This window comes from Procambarus clarkii, chromosome 37 (assembly GCF_040958095.1).
Source record: "Procambarus clarkii isolate CNS0578487 chromosome 37, FALCON_Pclarkii_2.0, whole genome shotgun sequence".
NCBI lineage: Eukaryota > Metazoa > Arthropoda > Malacostraca > Decapoda > Cambaridae > Procambarus > Procambarus clarkii.
Genome location: NC_091186.1, coordinates 27842151 through 27865211, shown reverse-complemented (window position 1 = coordinate 27865211; position 23061 = coordinate 27842151). Strand labels below are relative to the sequence as shown.

The 23061-nt window shown below is 50.2% G+C and overlaps 1 protein-coding gene across 3 annotated transcripts in view; it reads left to right on the top strand.

The window, feature by feature from the left end:
* Positions 1-23061, top strand: part of LOC123753094 (uncharacterized) — a 99232-nt gene that overhangs the window by 511 nt on the left and 75660 nt on the right. The window lies entirely within an intron of this gene.

Here is a 23061-nt window from a genome sequence, read left to right as displayed (position 1 = left end):
ATGCTAGGTCCTGTCACAGGTATTTATAGTATAAACAACTGTTATATAATAATATTCCCGGTGTCTGGCGGACAGGAAGACAGTGTATCTAGGTACTTTTAGCCTTGTATGGAGGTCCCCTTTCCCCCAGGGGGGAAAACTACTGACCCTCCCCAGGAAACAACTGTTCACTCCCTGGGTGAACACAGCCATCAGGTGAAAGTACACGTGCCCAACCACTTCCATGCGGCCCGGGGAGGCCAGCAAGAAGCCAATTTGGCCAACATATAATTAAATATGTTAGTCATTCATTATTTGAAGTATATTGTATTTTGAAGTGAATTTGAATAGCTTGAGCTACCTCATCCCTGTGTGTTTATTTTACCACAATAAACTTATTTCAATTTCAAGTACTATGAAAACCTGAGGACATGTGTGTCCGGCCCTCCGCCTCTTGTGGTAGTCGTAATAGTCACGACCAACACTATACTATATATACCCACCGACAGCGACATTAGAAAGAATAAATGTGAACTATTGAGTTGGACAAACTGGAAAACTATTATATATTTATTTATTTATTTATATACAAGAAGGTACAATGGGTTTGTGAGAACACATAGCATAGTATTTACACTCTTGTAAAGCCTTTAGTACGCGCAGTGTTTCGGGCAGAGCAACAGAAGACAACACACAAGTATTGTTGACTTGTGTTGCTTTGACACACTAAGCTAACCTATCCTAACCTTCCTAGGCCTAATACACAATATCTGAGGCTTAATATAGTACATATGTGTGCTATACTAGGCCTAGGGATATCTTAGTTTGTGTTTTAGCTTCATTTATTTTGATACAACATGGGCATGTATACGAGTGGGATTGGGTGGTTATAAATAGGAGTTGCCTCGTATGGGCCAATAGCCCTTCTGCAGTCACCTTTGTTCTTATGTTCTTATGCAACAAAGTAACTGAATCAACAAAAGTCTCCGTGGTGTAGTGGTAAGACACTCGCCTGGCGTTCCGCGAGCGCTATGTCATGGGTTCGTATCCTGGCCGGGGAGGATTTACTGGGCGCAATTCCTTAACTGTAGCCTCTGTTTAACGCAACAGTAAAATGTGTACTTGGATGAAAAAACGATTCTTCGCGGCAGGGGATCGTATTCCAGGGAACATAGGATTAAGGACTTGCCCGAAACGCTACGCGTACTAGTGGCTGTACAAGAATGTAACAACTCTTGTATATATCTCAAAAAAAAAAAAAAAAAAAAAAAAAAAAAAAAAGGGCCACAACCCCACAACACAGCTGGCCACAACCTCACAACACAACAGGCCACCACAACACAGCAGGCCAGCACAACACAGCAGGCCAGCACAACACAGCAGGCCACCACAACACAACAGGCCACCACAACACAGCAGGCCACCACAACACAGCAGGCCAGCACAACACAGCAGGCCAGCACAACACAGCAGGCCACCACAACACAGCAGGCCAACACAACACAACAAGCCACCACAACACAGCAGGCCAACACAACACAACAGGCCACCACAACACAGCAGGCCAGCACAACACAGCAGGCCAGCACAACACAGCAGGCCACCACAACACAGCAGGCCAGCACAACACAGCAGGCCAACACAACACAGCAGGCCACCACAACACAGCAGGCCACCACAACACAGCAGGCCAACACAACACAACAGGCCACCACAACACAGCAGGCCAACACAACACAGCAGGCCAGCACAACACAGCAGGCCAGCACAACACAGCAGGCCACCACAACACAGCAGGCCAGCACAACACAACAGGCCACCACAACACAGCAGGTCACCACAACACAGCAGGCCACCACAACACAGCAGGCCAGCACAACACAGCAGGCCAACACAACACAGCAGGCCAGCACAACACAGCAGGCCAGCACAACACAGCAGGCCAGCACAACACAGCAGGCCAGCACAACACAGCAGGCCAGCACAACACAGCAGGCCAGCACAACACAGCAGGCCACCACAACACAGCAGGCCAGCACAACACAGCAGGCCACCACAACACAGCAGGCCACCACAACACAGCAGGCCACCACAACACAGCAGGCCACCACAACACAGCAGGCCAGCACAACACAGCAGGCCAGCACAACACAGCAGGCCACCACAACACAGCAGGCCAACACAACACAGCAGGCCAGCACAACACAGCAGGCCAGCACAACACAGCAGGCCAGCACAACACAGCAGGCCAGCACAACACAGCAGGCCAGCACAACACAGCAGGTCAGCACAACACAGCAGGCCAACACAACACAGCAGGCCAGCACAACACATCAGGCCAGCACAACACATCAGGCTAGCACAACACAGCAGGCCAGCACAACACAGCAGGCCAGCACAACACAGCAGACCAACACAACACAGCAGGCCAGCACAACACAGCAGGCCAGCACAACACAGCAGGCCAGCACAACACAGCAGGCCAGCACAACACAGCAGGTCAGCACAACACAGCAGGCCAGCACAACACAGCAGGTCAGCACAACACAGCAGGCCACCACAACACAGCAGGCCAGCGCAACACAGCAGGCCAACACAACACAGCAGGCCAGCACAACACAGCAGGCCAGCACAACACAGCAGGCCAGCACAACACAGCAGGCCAGCACAACACAGCAGGCCAGCACAACACAGCAGGCCACCACAACACAGCAGGCCAGCACAACACAGCAGGCCAGCACAACACAGCAGGCCAACACAACACAGCAGGCCAACACAACACAACAGGCCAGCACAACACAGCAGGCCAACACAACACAGCAGGCCACAACCCAACAACACAGCAGGCCAACACAACACAGCAGGCCAACACAACACAACAGGCCACCACAACACAGCAGGCCAGCACAACACAGCAGGCCACCACAACACATCAGGCCACCACAACACAGCAGGCCACCACAACACAGCAGGCCACCACAACACATCAGGCCACCACAACACAGCAGGCCACCACAACACAGCAGGCCACCACAACACAACAGGCCACCACAACACAGCAGGCCAGCACAACACAGCAGGCCACCACAACACATCAGGCCACCACAACACAGCAGGCCACCACAACACAGCAGGCCACCACAACACATCAGGCCACCACAACACAGCAGGCCACCACAACACAGCAGGCCACCACAACACAACAGGCCACCACAACACAGCAGGCCAGAACAACACAGCAGGCCAACACAACAGGCCACCACAACACAACAGGCCACCACAACACAGCAGGCCACCACAACACAGCAGGCCAGCACAACACAACAGGCCACCACAACACAACAGGCCACCACAACACAACAGGCCACCACAACACAGCAGGCCAGCACAACACAGCAGGCCACCACAACACAACAGGCCACCACAACACAGCAGGCCAGAACAACACAGCAGGCCAACACAACAGGCCAACACAACACAGCAGGCCACCACAACACAGCAGGCCACCACAACACAGCAGGCCAGCACAACACAACAGGCCACCACAACACAACAGGCCACCACAACACAGCAGGCCAGCACAACACAGCAGGCCACCACAACACAGCAGGCCAGCACAACACAACAGGCCACCACAACACAACAGGCCAGCACAACACAACAGGCCACCACAACACAGCAGGCCACCACAACACAACAGGCCAGCACAACACAACAGGCCACCACAACACAACAGGCCACCACAACACAACAGGCCACCACAACACAACAGGCCACCACAACACAACAGGCCAGCACAACACAACAGGCCACCACAACACAGCAGGCCAGCACAACACAACAGGCCACCACAACACAACAGGCCACCACAACACAACAGGCTAGCACAACACAACAGGCCACCACAACACAACAGGCCACCACAACACAACAGGCCACCACAACACAACAGGCCACCACAACACAACAGGCCACCACAACACAGCAGGCCAGCACAACACAGCAGGCCACCACAACACAGCAGGCCAGCACAACACAGCAGGCCACCACAACACAACAGGCCAACACAACACAGCAGGTCAGCACAACACAGCAGGCCACCACAACACAGCAGGCCAGCACAACACAACAGGCCACCACAACACAGCAGGCCAGCACAACACAGCAGGCCAGCACAACACAACAGGCCACCACAACACAACAGGCCACCACAACACAGCAGGCCACCACAACACAACAGGCCACCACAACACAGCAGGCCACCACAACACAGCAGGCCAGCACAACACAGCAGGCCAGCACAACACAGCAGGCCACCACAACACAACAGGCCACCACAACACAGCAGGCCAGCACAACACAACAGGCCACCACAACACAACAGGCCACCACAACACAACAGGCCACCACAACACAGCAGGCCAGCACAACACAGCAGGCCACCACAACACAACAGGCCACCACAACACAGCAGGCCAGCACAACACAACAGGCCACCACAACACAACAGGCCACCACAACACAGCAGGCCAACACAACACAACAGGCCAGCACAACACAGCAGGCCAACACAACACAGCAGGCCACAACCCAACAACACAGCAGGACAACACAACACAGCAGGCCAACACAATACAACAGGCCACCACAACACAGCAGGCCAGCACAACACAGCAGGCCACCACAACACATCAGGCCACCACAACACAGCAGGCCACCACAACACAGCAGGCCACCACAACACATCAGGCCACCACAACACAGCAGGCCACCACAACACAGCAGGCCACCACAACACAACAGGCCACCACAACACAGCAGGCCAGCACAACACAGCAAGCCACCACAACACATCAGGCCACCACAACACAACAGGCCACCACAACACAGCAGGCCACCACAACACAACAGGCCAGCACAACACAGCAGGCCAGCACAACACAGCAGGCCACCACAACACAACAGGCCACCACAACACAGCAGGCCAGCACAACACAACAGGCCAGCACAACACAACAGGCCACCACAACACAACAGGCCACCACAACACAACAGGCCACCACAACACAGCAGGCCAGCACAACACAGCAGGCCACCACAACACAACAGGCCACCACAACACAGCAGGCCAGCACAACACAACAGGCCACCACAACACAACAGGCCACCACAACACAACAGGCCAACACAACACAGCAGGCCACCACAACACAACAGGCCACCACAACACAGCAGGCCAGCACAACACAACAGGCCACCACAACACAACAGGCCACCACAACACAGCAGGCCAACACAACACAGCAGGCCACCACAACACAGCAGGCCACCACAACACATCAGGCCACCACAACACAGCAGGCCACCACAACACAGCAGGCCACCACAACACAACAGGCCACCACAACACAGCAGGCCACCACAACACAGCAGGCCACCACAACACAACAGGCCACCACAACACAACAGGCCAGCACAACACAACAGGCCACCACAACACAGCAGGCCAACACAACACAACAGGCCACCACAACACAACAGGCCACCACAACACAGCAGGCCAGCACAACACAGCAGGCCACCACAACACAGCAGGCCAGCACAACACAGCAGGCCACCACAACACAGCAGGCCAGCACAACACAACAGGCCACCACAACACAACAGGCCACCACAACACAGCAGGCCAGCACAACACAGCAGGCCAGCACAACACAGCAGGCCAACACAACACAGCAGGCCACCACAACACAGCAGGCCAGCACAACACAGCAGGTCAGCACGGGAGACAAAGATGGCGTGCAGGCCAGGTAATATAACTCTAATGTTGACTCACAAAATACGAAGATTTGTAGAGCTTCGTGTGTGCGTTGATCCCTCGCCTGGTGGACGGGCGGGCACACATCTGTCTCTCTGTCTGTCTGTCTGTCGTGCAGACTGTCACCCGTTGTCTCTGTGTCACCCCCTTGAACCTGTGTCTGTCTGACTGTCTGCCAATATTCCCGTCTCTGTGCCTGTCTCTCACCTGTGTAAGGTTAGTGTTGGCCTTAGAGGAACCTCACACCTCATGCCTCTGTTCACCTAGTGGCTTGCGTCACGTGGAAGGTCAGTGGTTGGAGAACCCGAACCACACCCCGACGACCATTTTGGAGGGGGGGGGGGGGCAGGGGAACTTTCGACAACCCGCCGGCATCCTGTTCGCGTCGAGGACACTAGTGTCAGTGGCCCTGAGGTAGATTCAGGTAAATTATGCCATCAAGTTCAAGTTTTACTTTTACACCGAGGGGCGAGAGCATTGGGCAGCGCCACTCATCCTGTGAGTGGACACACCCCCATAGTGACAGTATTGGGCAGCGTCACTCATCCTGTGAGTGGACACACCGCCATAGTGACAGTATTGGGCAGCGCCACTCATCCTGTGAGTGGACACACCGCCATAGTGACAGTATTGGGCAGCGTCACTCATCCTGTGAATGAACACACCGCCATAGTGACAGTACTGGGCAGCGTCACTCATCCTGTGAGTGAACACACCGCCATAGTGACAGTATTGGGCAGCGCCACTCATCCTGTGAGTGGACACACCGCCATAGTGACAGTATTGGGCAGCGTCACTCATCCTGTGCATGAACACACCGCCATAGGGACAGTATTGGGCAGCGCCACTCATCCTGTGAGTGGACAAACCGCCATAGTGACAGTATTGGGCAGCACCACTCATCCTGTGAGTGGACACACCGCCATAGTGACAGTATTGGGCAGCGCCACTCATCCTGTGAGTGAACACACCGCCATAGTGACAGTATTGGGCAGCACCACTCATCCTGTGAGTGGACACACCACCATAGTGACAGTATTGGGCAGCACCACTCATCCTGTGAGTGGACACACCGCCATAGTGACAGTATTGGGCAGCACCACTCATCCTGTGAGTGAACACACCGCCATAGTGACAGTATTGGGCAGCACCACTCATCCTGTGAGTGAACACACCACCATAGTGACAGTATTGGGCAGCGTCATTCATTCTGTGAGTGGACACACCGCCATAGTGACAGTATTGGGCAGCGCCACTCATCCTGTGAGTAGACACACCACCATAGTGACAGTATTGGGCAGCGTCATTCATCCTGTGAGTGAACACACCGCCATAGTGACAGTATTGGGCAGCGCCACTCATCCTGTGAGTGGACACCGCCATAGTGACAGTATTGGGCAGCGCCACTCATCCTGTGAGTGAACACATCGCCATAGTGACAGTATTGGGCAGCGCGACTCATCCTGTGAGTGGACACACCGCCATTGTGACAGCATTGGGCAGCGCCACTCATCCTGTGAGTGGACACACCGCCATAGTGACAATATTGGGCAGCGCCACTCATCCTGTGAGTGGACACACCGCCATAGTGACAGTATTGGGCAGCACCACTCATCCTGTGAGTGGACACACCGCCATAGTGACAGTATTGGGCAGCACCACTCATCCTGTGAGTGGACACACCGCCATAGTGACAGTATTGGGCAGCGCCACTCATCCTGTGAGTGAACACACCGCCATAGTGACAGTATTGGGCAGCGTCACTCATCCTGTGAGTGGACACATCACCACAGTGACAGTATTGGGCAGCGCCACTCATCCTGTGAGTGGACACACTGCCATAGTTAGTGAAAGCATTGGGCAGCGTCACTCATCCTGTGTATGGACTCACCGCCACAGTGACAGTATTGGGCAGCGCCACTCATCCTGTGAGTGAACACACCGCCATAGTGACAGTACTGGGTAGCGTCACTCATCCTGTGAGTGGACACACTGCCATAGTGAAAGTTTTGGGCAGCGTCACTCATCCTGTGTATGGACTCACCGCCACAGTGACAGTATTGGGCAGCGCCACTCATCCTGTGAGTGAACACACCGCGATAGTGACAGTATTGGGTAGCGTCACTCATCCTGTGAGTGGACACACTGCCATAGTGACAGTATTGGGTAGCGCCACTCATCCTGTGAGTGAAAATACTGCCATAGTGACAGTATTGGGCAGAGTCTCTCATCCTGTAAGTGAACACACTTCCATAGTGACAGTATTGGGCAGCACCACTCATCCCGTGAGTGGACACACCGCCATAGTGACAGTATTGGGCAGCACCACTCATCCCGTGAGTGGACACACCGCCATAGTGACAGTATTCGGCAGCGTCACTCATCCTGTGAGTGGACACACCGGCCTAGTGACAGTATTGGGCAGCGCCACTCATCCTGTGAGTGAACACACCGCCATAGTGACAGTATTGGGCAGCGCCACTCATCCTGCGAGTGGACACACCGCCATAGTGACAGTATTGGGCAGCGCCACTCATCCTGTGAGTGGACACACCGCCATAGTGACAGTATTGGGCAGCGTCACTCATCCTGTGAGTGGACACACCGCCATAGTGACAGTATTGGGCAGCGCCACTCATCCTGTGAGTGAACACACTGCCATAGTGACAGTATTGGGCAGCGTCACTCATCCTGTGAGTGAACACGGTGCCATAGTGACAGTATTGAGCAGCGCCACTCATCCTGTGAGTGGACACACCGCCATAGTGACAGTATTGCGCAGCATCACTCAACCTGTGAGTGGGCACACGGCTATAGTGACAGTTTTGGGCAGCGCCACTCATCCTGTGAGTGGACACACCGCCATAGTGACAGTATTGGGCAGCGCCACCCATCCTGTGAGTGGACACACCGCCATAGCGACAGTATTGGGCAGCGCCACCCATCCTGTGAGTGGACACACCGCCATAGCGACAGTATTGGGCAGCGCCACCCATCCTGTGAGTGGACACACCGCCATAGTGACAGTATTGGCTAGCGGCAATCATCCTGTGAGTGGACACACCGCTATAGCGACAGTATTGGGCAGCGCCACTCATCCTGTGAGTAGACACACCACCATAGTGACGGTATTGGGCAGCGTCATTCATCCTGTGAGTGGACACCGCCATAGTGACAGTATTGGGCAGCGCCACTCATCCTGTGAGTGAACACATCGCCATAGTGACAGTATTGGGCAGCGCCACTCATCCTGTGAGTGGACACACCGCCATTGTGACAGCATTGGGCAGCGCCACTCATCCTGTGAGTGGACACACCGCCATAGTGACAATATTGGGCAGCGCCACTCATCCTGTGAGTGGACACACCGCCATAGTGACAGTATTGGGCAGCACCACTCATCCTGTGAGTGGACACACCGCCATAGTGACAGTATTGGGCAGCGCCACTCATCCTGTGAGTGAACACACCGCCATAGTGACAGTATTGGGCAGCGTCACTCATCCTGTGAGTGGACACATCACCACAGTGACAGTATTGGGCAGCGCCACTCATCCTGTGAGTGGACACACTGCCATAGTTAGTGAAAGCATTGGGCAGCGTCACTCATCCTGTGTATGGACTCACCGCCACAGTGACAGTATTGGGCAGCGCCACTCATCCTGTGAGTGAACACACCGCCATAGTGACAGTACTGGGTAGCGTCACTCATCCTGTGAGTGGACACACTGCCATAGTGAAAGTTTTGGGCAGCGTCACTCATCCTGTGTATGGACTCACCGCCACAGTGACAGTATTGGGCAGCGCCACTCTTCCTGTGAGTGAACACACCGCGATAGTGACAGTATTGGGTAGCGTCACTCATCCTGTGAGTGGACACACTGCCATAGTGACAGTATTGGGTAGCGCCACTCATCCTGTGAGTGAAAATACTGCCATAGTGACAGTATTGGGCAGAGTCTCTCATCCTGTAAGTGAACACACTTCCATACTGACAGTATTGGGCAGCACCACTCATCCCGTGAGTGGACACACCGCCATAGTGACAGTATTGGGCAGCACCACTCATCCCGTGAGTGGACACACCGCCATAGTGACAGTATTCGGCAGCGTCACTCATCCTGTGAGTGGACACACCGGCCTAGTGACAGTATTGGGCAGCGCCACTCATCCTGTGAGTGAACACACCGCCATAGTGACAGTATTGGGCAGCGCCACTCATCCTGCGAGTGGACACACCGCCATAGTGACAGTATTGGGCAGCGCCACTCATCCTGTGAGTGGACACACCGCCATAGTGACAGTATTGGGCAGCGTCACTCATCCTGTGAGTGGACACACCGCCATAGTGACAGTATTGGGCAGCGCCACTCATCCTGTGAGTGAACACACTGCCATAGTGACAGTATTGGGCAGCGTCACTCATCCTGTGAGTGAACACGGTGCCATAGTGACAGTATTGAGCAGCGCCACTCATCCTGTGAGTGGACACACCGCCATAGTGACAGTATTGCGCAGCATCACTCAACCTGTGAGTGGGCACACGGCTATAGTGACAGTTTTGGGCAGCGCCACTCATCCTGTGAGTGGACACACCGCCATAGTGACAGTATTGGGCAGCGCCACCCATCCTGTGAGTGGACACACCGCCATAGCGACAGTATTGGGCAGCGCCACCCATCCTGTGAGTGGACACACCGCCATAGCGACAGTATTGGGCAGCGCCACCCATCCTGTGAGTGGACACACCGCCATAGTGACAGTATTGGCTAGCGGCAATCATCCTGTGAGTGGACACACCGCCATAGTGACAGTATTGGGCAGCGCCACTCATCCTGTGAGTGGACACACCGCCATAGCGACAGTATTGGGCAGCGCCACTCATCCTGTGAGTGGACACACCGCCATAGTGACAGTATTGGGCAGCGCCACTCATCCTGTGAGTGGACACACCGCCATAGTGACAGTATTGGGCAGCGCCACTCATCCTGTGAGTGGACACATCTCCACAGCAGCATGTGCCCACACTCCCCAATAGGAAGAAAACCCGTGGGATGTTGATCGTGTTGCCAGCCCTCAACTGGTGCACAGAACCCCGCACTGATCACTGGGGTCCACACCGTCTCGCCTGCCCCCGGCCGTTACTGTGGGGGCGAGGCTCCCTCACCACACTGTCGTGCTGGGAAAGAGGGAATTAGGAATTGGAGAAGCAAACACACAAATGGAAGTTGGGAGCTTGAGACGTAGATGGACAAGTTGGTGAGGTAGACGATAATGGCGGGAAATAGATAATGGAGAGACATATACAGACAATGGGAAGAGGTAGACAAAGCTGGGATATAGGCAGACAAGGAGGAGAGGTAGATAGATAGGGGTAGAGGTAGATAGGGGCTGGGGAAGAGGTAGATAGACAATGGTGAGAAACAGTCAGACAAGTGGGAGAGATAGACAGTGCTTAGGGCCCCATGTGCTGCCATATAGTTCTGCCATATCATATCGGTAGGGTCCCCCCAGTGTTCATCATCTGGGTAGGGGGCTCTAGTGCCCATCATCTGGGTAGGGGGCCCAGTGTTCATCATCTGGGTAGGGGTCCCAGTGCCCATCATCTGGGTAAGGCTTCTCAAATGTGGTTCCCTTGTAAGCGCTCCGCAAGTTCTGGTTGTCCACGTGTGTACTGTGGGCTCCTGTATCAGGTTAGGCCCACGACGGTAGGTTTGGACGTTTCTCTGCGGTGCCAGCGAGTTCCCCTTTGTTAAGTTGTGGGCGCCAGGTTGCAGACCTGCTCGGGCGAGGTGGTCCTTCATGGATTTTCCTCGCCTCTATGCAGTCATCGGTGGAACCCGTGGGGAACTTCACCCAGGAGGGGGGTTTCGCCGCATGTCTGCCTAATCCAGGTCCACACGTCTGTGAACTATCGCTTCAGATTCACCGCGAGGGCAGGACAAAATTAAGTTCAGGAGGATCCACCTCTTATCCTCCACTCGAGGAGCTGGGGGCTGGAGCAGCTGTGTTCTAGTCCTCCCTCGTAGTTTCTCCTGGGCATGCTGCAGCATTTCCTCGGGGTCGTCTCTATTCCTAAACATCTCCCAAAGGTCTCTCAAAGTTGTGGGTACATCTCCCAAAGTTGTGGGTACAGGGTTTCGTCTTTGCTGTTTATCTTCTTTAAGAAATAACCAGAGGTGCGGGATGGCAGACTCAAAGGCTACATAGGCAAGTCCCTTGCCTTCTCTTGCATGAGTCCTCTGTTCCCATCCCAGGGAAAATAAGGTTTTCATAAAGTTTGAGTACTATGTTTCTGCTCCTTGTCTGGGCGTATTTCAGGGCAGTGTCTTTATTCAGGGTCCGCTGGTATGTTGCTGTGTCTGCTAGATGTCTGTTCATCTCACGGCTGAAGTTGTATCGTCTGTCTACAGACGACGACAACGCCTTCCTTATCCGCAGTCATCATTTGGGTAGGGGTCCCCAGTGCCCACTACCTGGGTAGGGGGTCCCCAGTGCCCATCATCTGGGTAGGGGCGCTGTTGTCATCTCCAGTACCCTGTACTGAACAACTCATCACCAAACCCTTTCTTAAACCTAAAATATATACTCATCATGATGCACTTGCTTTGGATGAGCTTCAGCTCCTAGCTCCCGCCTCTCTTATACTCCCGAGTGGAGTATATAGATTCCAGAGCCTCTTGCTTCTGTCATATCTACATATATGTGGATCTTCCTCCGCCTCTAAGTCATTAAGTCTTCAGATCCAGACGTCTTCAAGCATTTACACAACCAATTACGATACTTCTGCGTCTTTCCTTAATCACGACGGCATTGTTCATATTTATTAAACAGTTTAGGAGCGTGAGAAACTTCACAACCCAAGGTTATTGTTGTTATAAACAACTTCGTAGTGCTTCGCAGCTCATAAACTGTTAACTACATGTAAACACAGCCGCCACGACGGAGGAAAGATGCACAGGTTTCGTTGGTGGTTGCACAAATACTTGATAAATCCTGGCCCTAGTTCTGAATTCAGTTTTCCTTATGTCTGTTGCTTATTTGGGTACATAGTTTCCATCTATGTCTCCTTATTCATGTAACTCCCATTCTAAATATTTGGTTTTTGTATATTACCTTAAGTATTTTGTATGTCTTTATCATGTTTCATGACGTGGAGAATAAATACAGTAGTCTTTCCTCGTAGCTCATACCTCTCAGGTCTGAGACTAGTCTGGTGGCATAACTCTAAACTTTCTCTAACTTCGCTGTGTATTTAAGGAGATAGGGACGTCACCCTGGTGCTGCTTATTCCAGAATTCTTCTCAATGGCTACTGCAGGCTATATTAGGTACGTTAGCCACGTTACTTTGACACGTTAGGGTAAGCAAGGACTACGACAGCTTAGGGTAGGTTATGACTACAATAAGTTAGTTGAGGTAAGAGTTACAGCAGTTTAGTAAAATGTTAGGATAGGTAAGAATTACTTTTAAAGCCTTAAAAAACATTAAATTCGAGTTTACCTCACGACAAAAGTGAACTTACAGTGTGCACAGATTGGCTACACCTGCCATGACATAGCCAGAGTATACAAGGACTAAAGGACAGATGTTCCACATAAAGGCCAATCACCCGTGACAGTAGGCTTATACTATGCATTCTGAAATAAAAACAATTAGATGATATTAAATGGGTGTACATGTGTGAGAAACCTGAGTAATTCTTTCAGTGTCTGCACTTGTCATGATGAGTAATTGGTGTTCTCAATACCCTTAACAACCCAGCAGAGGCCTATCAACCTCTGGAGGGTTATTAAGGCCTATCAACCTCTGGAGGGTTATTAAGGCCTATCAACCTCTGGAGGGTTATTAAGGCCTATCAACCTCTGGAGGGTTATTAAGGCCTATCAACCTCTGGCGGGTTATTAAGGCCTATCAACCTCTGGAGGGTTATTAAGGCCTATCAACCTCTGGAGGGTTATTAAGGCCTATCAACCTCTGGAGGGTTATTAAGGCCTATCAACCTCTGGAGGGTTATTAAGGCCTATCAACCTCTGGAGGGTTATTAAGGCCTATCAACCTCTGGAGGGTTATTAAGGCCTATCAACCTCTGGAGGGTTATTAAGGCCTATCAACCTCTGGAGGGTTATTAAGGCCTATCAACCTCTGGAGGGTTATTAAGGCCTATCAACCTCTGGAGGGTTATTAAGGCCTGTCAATCTCTGGAGGGTTATTAAGGCCTGTCAACCTCTGGAGGGTTATTAAGGTCTATCAACCTCTGGAGGGTTATTAAGGTCTATCAACCTCTGGAGGGTTATTAAGGCCTATCAACCTCTGGAGGGTTATTAAGGCCTATCAACCTCTGGAGGGTTATTAAGGCCTATCAACCTCTGGAGGGTTATTAAGGCCTGTCAATCTCTGGAGGGTTATTAAGGCCTGTCAACCTCTGGAGGGTTATTAAGGTCTATCAACCTCTGGAGGGTTATTAAGGTCTATCAACCTCTGGAGGGTTATTAAGGCCTATCAACCTCTGGAGGGTTATTAAGGTCTATCAACCTCTGGAGGGTTATTAAGGCCTATCAACCTCTGGAGGGTTATTAAGGCCTATCAACCTCTGGAGGGTTATTAAGGCCTATCAACCTCTGGAGGGTTATTAAGGCCTGTCAATCTCTGGAGGGTTATTAAGGCCTGTCAACCTCTGGAGGGTTATTAAGGTCTATCAACCTCTGGAGGGTTATTAAGGTCTATCAACCTCTGGAGGGTTATTAAGGCCTATCAACCTCTGGAGGGTTATTAAGGTCTATCAACCTCTGGAGGGTTATTAAGGCCTATCAACCTCTGGAGGGTTATTAAGGCCTATCAACCTCTGGAGGGTTATTAAGGCCTATCAACCTCTGGAGGGTTATTAAGGCCTATCAACCTCTGGAGGGTTATTAAGGCCTGTCAATCTCTGGAGGGTTATTAAGGCCTGTCAACCTCTGGAGGGTTATTAAGGTCTATCAACCTCTGGAGGGTTATTAAGGTCTATCAACCTCTGGAGGGTTATTAAGGTCTATCAACCTCTGGAGGGTTATTAAGGTCTATCAACCTCTGGAGGGTTATTAAGGCCTATCAACCTCTGGAGGGTTATTAAGGCCTATCAACCTCTGGAGGGTTATTGAGACCTATCAACCTCTGGAGGGTTATTGAGACCTATCAACCTCTGGAGGGTTATTGAGACCTATCAACCTCTGGAGGGTTAATAACCCCTCCAGAGGTTGATAGGCCTTAATAAGACCTATCAACCTCTGGAGGGGTTATTAAGACCTATCAACCTCTGGAGGGGTTATTAAGACCTATCAACCTCTGGAGGGGTTATTAAGACCTATCAACCTCTGGAGGGGTTATTAAGACCTATCAACCTCTGGAGGGGTTATTAAGACCTATCAACCTCTGGAGGGGTTATTAAGACCTATCAACCTCTGGAGGGTTATTGAGACCTATCAACCTCTGGAGGGTTAATAACCCCTCCAGAGGTTGATAGGCCTTAATAAGACCTATCAACCTCTGGAGGGGTTATTAAGACCTATCAACCTCTGGAGGGGTTATTAAGACCTATCAACCTCTGGAGGGCAATTAAGACTTATCAATCCCTAGAGGGTTGATAGACAGGCTACACTTGGGTGTTGATACACAGCAATAAAATACACTTGGAGAGATTCTTGTAATAAAGAAGTATCGTATATATTCACCCCGACTGAGGACCGTCCAGGGGTGCGGGTATATATTCACTCAGACTGAGGACCGTCCAGGGGTGCGGGTATATATTCACTCAGACTGAGGACCGTCCAGGGGTGCGGGTATATATTCACTCAGACTGAGGACCGTCCAGGGGTGCGGGTATATATTCACTCAGACTGAGGACCGTCAAGGAGGTGCGGGTATATATTCACCCTGACTGAGGACCGTCCAGGGGTGCGGGTATATATTCACCCTGACTGAGGACCGTCCAGGGGTGCGGGTATATATTCACCCCGACTGACGACCGTCCAGGGGTGCGGGTATATATTCACCCCGTCTGACGACCGTCCAGGGGTGCGGGTATATATTCACCCCGACTGACGACCGTCCAGGGGTGCGGGTATATATTCACCCCGACTGAGGACCGTCAAGGAGGTGCGGGTATATATTCACCCCGACTGAGGACCGTCAAGGAGGTGCGGGTATATATTCACCCCGACTGAGGACCGTCAAGGAGGTGCGGGTATATATTCACCCCGACTGAGGACCGTCAAGGAGGTGCGGGTATATATTCACCCCGACTGAGGACCGTCAAGGAGGTGCGGGTATATATTCACCCCGACTGAGGACCGTCCAGGGGTGCGGGTATATATTCACCCCGACTGAGGACCGTCCAGGGGTTAGGGTATATATTCACCCCGACTGAGGACCGTCCAGGGGTGCGGGTATATATTCACCCTGACTGAGGACCGTCCAGGGGTGCGGGTATATATTCACCCTGACTGAGGACCGTCCAGGGGTGCGGGTATATATTCACCCCGACTGAGGACCGTCAAGGAGTGCGGGTATATATTCACCCCGACTGAGGACCGTCCAGGGGTGCGGGTATATATTCACCCCGACTGAGGACCGTCAAAAGATGTTCATAAATTCGCTTTAATGTAACATTTTAATCCGGTTAGTGAGAATCTTGCGTGGAAACGGACCAAATAAACGGCAAGAAATAATTCTGCATTTTTGCATTAAGGTAAAAATATATAATACGTAATCAGGGCCGTTCTGCTCCTCACATTAAACTCTCGTAATGGCTCAAGGTTCCCGCCATCATCGGAGAATTTATTTTAATTGTTGTATTAACTGGCAATCAGTTTAATTGTGGTTTTTATCTTTAGGGAAGATTTTATTGTTGTTATTATTATTATTATTATTATTATTGTTTTTATTATTTTATTAATGTTGGTTTATTTACATATATTATGTTATTATTTATGTCGTCTGTGAGTGTGAATTTCTGGAGGGGTTATTAAGGCCTATCAAGCTGTACTGACCTAGATGTGCTCACCTAGTTGTGCTACACACTTACTTGTCATTTATAGTGAACCTGTCTGCCCCCCTCCTCAGTTTCCGTACCTCTTCCTTCACAATGTCTTCCTTATGACGGGGCTGAGCAGCAAGTTAGGTGAATACTTTGCCTTACTTCCGTTGTCGTTTTCTGCCTATGTCATTTTCTTCTCAATCTGGCAAATTCATTCCTGACACTCTGGTATCTTTCTCTGCTCTCAAGTGTCCTGTTATTTCTGTAGTTTCTCCGCCCCCTGTACTTAGTTGCTTTGCTAGCTTACATCTCTGATTAAATTATGGGTTTCTCATCTGCATTTCGTTTTTTTTCTTTTGGGGCGGGAGAAACATGTCTGCTGCCTCCTTACACTTCTGCGTGATGTAGTCCATCATGTCTTAGGCCGTCTTTTCCCTGAGCTCTGTTTCCCATGTTATATCTGTTAGGAATTTTCGTAACTCCTCATAGTTTCCCTTTCAGAATGCCAGCCTTTTGCTTTCAGGTCCCTTCCTTGAGTACATTAACACCTGGTTGACAAATGGAATGCATTAGGCAGTGATGTGGTGGAGGCTGACTCTATACACAGTTTCAAGTGTAGATATGATAGAGCCCAATACGCTCAGGAACCTGTACACCTGTTGATTGACAGTTGAGAGGCGGGACCAAAGAGCCAGAGCTCCACCCCCGCACGCACAATTAGGTGAGTACAATTAGGTGAGTACTTCTTGGACCAGATACTCAAACGCCAGTACACTTTGGTCACTCATTCCCATGAGGGCTTCCAAATTGATTTCGCTTATGTAGAATCATTCAAATTCCGACATACGGGAGTCACTAACACCAGTACCCTCGACGAGGACAGGAAGCCGGCGGCTTGTCAAAGGTACCCCATTTGTCCTAATGATTTCTCTCAGCTGTATTTGAAAGTTCAAGAGAGTTTGGCATTTACGGCTTCGGCGGGTAGGCGGTTCCTTGGGTTTATAACCCTGTGGGTGAAAAAGTATATCTTGTTCTCAGTCCAACATTGTGGCTTGTTGAACATGAAACTGTTGCTCCTTGTTTGTGTTACATCTGACCTTTTGAAGAAGTTGTCTGGATCAATATCTTCTAAATTGTTCAGTAATTTAAAAGTTTCGATGAGATCTGCCCTGTCACGTCTGGTTGGTAGTGTTGTTGGCCCTGTCGCCCTCAACCGTTCCTGATACGTGAGTTGACTTACCTCTGGAATGATTTTTGCGGCGTTGCACGTTCTCCAAAGTAACTATGTCTCTCTGAAGATGAAGTCTCCATGTTTGGATACAATAATCCAGGAGGGGGCGCACCAGAGACTTATACAATTTTTGAGTTATATACAAGAGTTGTTACATTCTTGTACAGCCACTAGTACGCGTAGCGTTTCGGGCAAGTCCTTAATCCTATGGTCCCTGGAATACGATCCCCTGCCGCGAAGAATCGTTTTTTCATCCAAGTACACATTTTACTGTTGCGTTAAACAGAGGCTACAGTTAAGGAATTGCGCCGAGTAAATCCTCCCCGGCCAGGATACGAACCCATGACATAGCGCTCGCGGAACGCCAGGCGAGTGTCTTACCACTACACCACGGAGACTGTGGGAATAACTACTTTCTTTTCCTTGAAGTCAAAGGTACGCTTTATTATTTCTAAAGTTTCGTTAGCTTTCTTTCCTGCCGCTCCCACTTGTTGTGCAACTTTCAGTAAATGATGGATTCTAACTCCAAGGTCCTTCCCTTCATCAAACTGCTGCATAATGCTGTTAATTTGGTAGTTGAGAAGTGGACTGTTGTGCCCCACATGTAAGGTCTTGCATTTGTCGACGTTAAAAAGTATTTGTCAGTCATCTGACCATTTGTGGAGATCGTGTAGATCCCTTAGTAATGCCTCAATATCATTTTCACTTCACACTTTACCATAAATCTTAGTGTTATCTGTATTTTTGACGATGTGGTTTGTAATATTCTCATCTATGTCATTGATGTATATGAGAAAAGAGTGTTGGCCCCAAAATGGACCCCTGGGGCACCCCACTTACCACATTTCTCCAGTCAGATTCATTCCCATTTAGTACGACCCATTTAGTCTTTGTTTTAACCATTGTTTTATCCATTCTAATATTCTAGTATTTACTCCAGGTGCCTATTGTTTCCTTGCCAGTCTTTTATGTGGTAACTTGTCAAAAGCTTGAACAAAGTCCATGTCAACTACATATACCGGAAGACCTTTGTCTTCCGGTATATTTGACCTTTGTATATTTGTATATGTATATTTGAAATTGACCTTTGTCTTCGGAGTAGCTGGTTACCATTTCCAGAAATGTGAGCAGGATTGTGAGGCAGGATCTGTTTTTAACAAACCCAAGTTGTGTTGATTTTACATGATTGTTCACTGTGAGATGTTGTGTGGTTCCCTCCCTGAGGATTATCTCCGTGAGCTGCAGATGTGTGATGTCAAGCTGATCGAACGGTAGTTTTCTGCTGGTCTTCTTAAGTCTGCCTTTGTGAAAATAGAGGCAACATTTGCATATTTCTAATCTAGTCGACCTATCCCTTGGTCCAGGGATTTTCTGAAAAGGAGTTTCAGTGGTAGACATGATGCATATGTCAGTTCCTTTACGATTTTGGATTGAATTCCATCCACACCTGAGGCTTTTGAGTCTTTTTGTTTGTCAATTCCTTCCCTTCACCTCCTTCAGACATTTGTGTGGGTGAGAGATGTCGTCCAACCTTCTTAGTGTGAACACTGATGTAAAATATTCATTCAGAGTGTTTGTTGCTCTTTAGTTCTTCATTATAACTTAGTCTCATCTTTTAAGTGTCCTACCAAGTACTTGGTTTAGGTTTTGGATAATTTGTTATGTTTTGGGCAAGTTTTATTTCGTAGTTTTGTTTTGGCTGATCTGATTTCCTGAGTGGCTGAGTTTAGTGCACTTTTATATACCTCGTAATGTATAATGTTCATTGTGGAGTTATATCTCCTCCAGAGGCTCTGCTTAGTTATCAAAGCTCTTGCAGACGATGAGTCACGATAACGTGGCTGAAGATATCATGACCAGACCACACATCAGAAGAGGAAGAAATGGCGACGTTTCGGTCCCTCCAGGACCACTAGCACGTCGTGTGTCTGGGTAATGGTCCACGACGGACCGAAACGTCGCCATTTCTCCATCTTCCGATGTGTGGTCTGGTCATCATATCAAAGCTCTTTACTACGTGTGTCATCCATCTTGTTCCCTGGCTTTTATTTCTCGTTTTTGACACACTAAGGGAGCCGGTCGGCCGAGCGGACAGCACGCGGGACTTGTGATCTTGTGGTCCTGGGTTCGATCCCAGGCGCCGGCGAGAAACAATGGGCAGAGACACCACCTGCCAGGGTGCCAGGGTGACCATACCCCTGACACCACCTGCCAGGGTGCCAGGGTGACCATACCCCTGACACCACCTGCCAGGGTGACCATACCCCTGACACCACCTGCCAGGGTGCCAGGGTGACCATACCCCTGACACCACCTGCCAGGGTGACCATACCCCTGACACCACCTGCCAGGGTGCCAGGGTGCCAGGGTGCCAGGGTGACCATACCCCTGCCTGGTGGAACTCCGTCAATAATGTCTTGTCCCCATGTTTCACTGATGCCAATAATGTCGAGTGTCTCAGCCTCAGCGTATACACACAATGCATCACATGTATGCACCAGGCTTCTGGCACTTGTGTAGAAGTGCCCTTGTATACATACTCATGTATAAGCCTCGTCAATATACTCCTGCCGGTGTTCCTGAGGGGCTGAGAGACTGGTCCTACATTCTGTACACTTTATTAAGACCTTCACTTTATTATTATTATTATTATTCCCTTCATTGTCAGGCTGGGCGTGTGTCTGCGTGTCGTCTGAGATCTGTAGGGTTAGTTCCTCCTGGCTGGGCGTGTGTCTGCGTGTCGTCTGAGATCTGTAGGGTTAGTTCCTCCTGGCTGGGCGTGTGTCTGCGTGTCGTCTGAGATCTGTAGGGTTAGTTCCTCCTGGCTGGGCGTGTGTCTGCGTGTCGTCTGAGATCTGTAGGGTTAGTTCCTCCTGGCTGGGCGTGTGTCTGCGTGTCGTCTGAGATCTGTAGGGTTAGTTCCTCCTGGCTGGGCGTGTGTCTGCGTGTCGTCTGAGATCTGTAGGGTTAGTTCCTCCTGGCTGGGCGTGTGTCTGCGTGTCGTCTGAGATCTGTAGGGTTAGTTCCTCCTGGCTGGGTGAAGGACTACGTCCTCTCCTCCCTCTACCACCATGTCCACCTGTCCTCTCCTGGTCCTCTCTCTTGACTCTTGGTATCAGTCTGTGTTTCTTAACTCCTTTAATTTTTGCCTCTTTGTACTCTGCCGCTTTTTTGAGGTCTGGGGAGATGTAAACTTGATTTTATCATGGTTATACCTTGTAGATCTGTTAGTTTGTGTGTACACTTGAGTATCTTCCGTCTGTGTTCAAAGTTTACAATGAGTTATATGTACGTGATTTGCTTGAGGTTTACCTAACCTCCCTACAGAGGCAATACTTAGCTCCTCCTCTTTACCTAGTAGTTTCTCTATCTTTGCCTCAATGTTTTCCTGATCTCTTCTCTCTTGTGTAAGGTTCCTCATATTGAGGTTGTCTTTGTGCTGTGTTTGTTACTATGTAAGGCCTCTGTTGCTCTCCCCAGGTCCTCCAGGTGACCGTCCACAACCCCGCCTGCACTCAGTGTGACCCCTGAGTGTGTGATTTCCGTCCGGGTTGACCTGGCTGACCTCTGCAATCACGCCTCCACGATTGTTAATTACTGATTGTTCAAGGTTCATAAACTGTCTCATGCAAACTTTGTGACCCTCTTGTATAGTTCTTTAATTATGTCATCAGTTTTGTCCCCCCCCCCTCTGTTCTCCTCGTTACTCTACACCGTATCACGGATGGTGGTGGTTGGGTCATTGAGGCCCCTTGTTACGGTCATTGCAGGTCAAGCAAGGAACATAAAGATGATGTCTACCTTCAGTTTGCACGTTGTTGCGCCCTCTCATTAATTGACGAAGCTAATGAGCCGTCCTGAATCATTCAGTTATTTCTTTATTTACTGATTGGCACCACCGGCTACGCTGGCACCGGTTCTAGATGACCAGCGTTTGAAATCCTGTAAAACAGTAGACCTCCCGCCACCACTCATGGAGCACTACTGACGCTAGAGCGTGGCTCTGGGGCAGCTTGAGCACTTCACATGATAGTCTGCCCTGTGCACCAGCACCATGGTCCCAGCACCATGGTCCCAGCACCCAGCAGATCGGACACTACACTAGGAGTGTAGTCCCACCGCCTACGGGCACATTACGTTATAGTCTCTCCTCGTCTTAGTGTTCATTTTCCTTCCATTTTCTGTATAGCTTCCCCTTGTATATTCCAGCCTATTTTATAAATTTATCCCCGTCTATTCCTTTACAGTTTCCCCCTCATATATTCCTACATTGTAATCACTCGAGCACCATTAAACAGCGCAGCCCGACCCATCGAGCGCTCACAACGTCACTTTCTGATGTACTAAATTGACCAAACCTGGCCTAACGCCGGCCCCCACCAACAGAAAACGGAGCATAACGTCAATTTTTCGAGCCACTGTGATTTTCCAACCGTTGTAGCTCTTACATAGAACGTCGCTTTTCGCCCGTATGCGTTACACGAGGCCAACAATTGTCGTACTAGAAAATGGAAGCGGCTCAAAAATGAAAAACTGAACCTTTCACCCTAACCCTAAACGAAAGACCCCAAGCAACCCACCTAACCCATGGAACCCGATGGATAAAATTATTAACGTACATATCTGCGCGCCGTTACGTGTATCAACAGGTTGTATTAGTAACGTCGGTCACGATAACGTCAACAACGGGAGCTATTACATGAGAGCATTACGTCGCTGTTGTGACATCCTTCCCTGACTTGACCTGTCCCACGTATGATTGTATTATGTTGCTACGATTGTTGCAGCCCCGCGGGTGATTGTGGTGTCTGCTGAAATACCGAGCATTTACCAACCATTTGCGAAACCTCTACATCTCTCCTCAATCATTGCGGGTTTGTTGACACTTATTTAACAGTTTGGGAACTTGGAGAATCTTCACAACTCAATTTTTGTTGTTGTAAACATCTTCGTAGTGCTTCCCAGCTCATAAACTGTTTACTACATGTAAACTCAGCCGCCATGATTGAGGAAAGATGTA